Source organism: Eimeria mitis, genomic scaffold (genome assembly GCF_000499745.2).
Source record: "Eimeria mitis Houghton genomic scaffold, Emh_scaff795, whole genome shotgun sequence".
NCBI classification, from domain to species: domain Eukaryota; phylum Apicomplexa; class Conoidasida; order Eucoccidiorida; family Eimeriidae; genus Eimeria; species Eimeria mitis.
In genome coordinates, this window is record NW_013575838.1 from 13,830 (window position 1) to 14,732 (window position 903).

Below are 903 nucleotides of genomic sequence, written 5' to 3' on the forward strand. Positions count from 1 at the left end.
CGAGGCGTCGGAGCAGCGGCTTCAGCTTCAGCCTCAGCCTCAGCCTCATCAACAGCAGCAACAGCAGCAACAGCAGCAGCAGCAGTAGCAGCAAGAGGAGCAAAACTCAGCAGTTATTTTAATATAATTTTTTTCTCTTTCTTCTCTCTCCTGCTGCTGCTGCTGCTGCTGACGCTCTCTCCTTCCCCCCAGGGTCACCTCCCCCGCGCCGCGGAGCAGCAGCAGCGAGCGAGCGGCCCCGGGCTCTGCTGGCTGCCCCCCTATATAGATCCTCGCGATGCTTTTCTTTATACTGCCCCCAAAATATACTGGGATCGTCTGGGATCGCCTGGGATCGTCTGGGATCGCCTGGGGCAGCCGGGGATCGCCCGGGATCGCCGGGGGCCGTCGAGGGTCCTCATAGATCCCCTGGGCTTGTCTGGCTTTGTCTGGGTTTCTGTGGGGTTCTCTGGGTTTGTCTGGGGTCCTCATAGATCCCCTGGGGTCCTCATAGATCCCCTGGGTGTCTCTGGGTTTCTCTGGGTTTGTCTGGGTTTGTCTGGGGTCCTCATAGATCCCCTGGCTTTGTCTGGGTTTGTCTGGGTTTCTGTGGGATCGTGTCTGGGATCGTGTGTGGGGTTGTTGTCTGGGACCGTGTGTCTGGGATCGTTGTCTGGGATCGGCTGCAGCAGCAGGTGACCCTGACTGCAGCAGCAGGTGACCCTGTAAACACTTGCAGCAGCAAACGCCTCGTGAATAGAGGCGGGCTTTTATGTGCTGCTGCTGCTGCAGCAGCGTGTAGTTGAGTTTGCTGCTGCTGCTGCTGCTGCTGCTGCTGCAATAGAACAGAAGATATGCCTGTACACCTCAAGGTCTTCGGCTCTCCCCAGCTGCTGCAGCGGCTAGGGAGAAGGAGCAACAGGC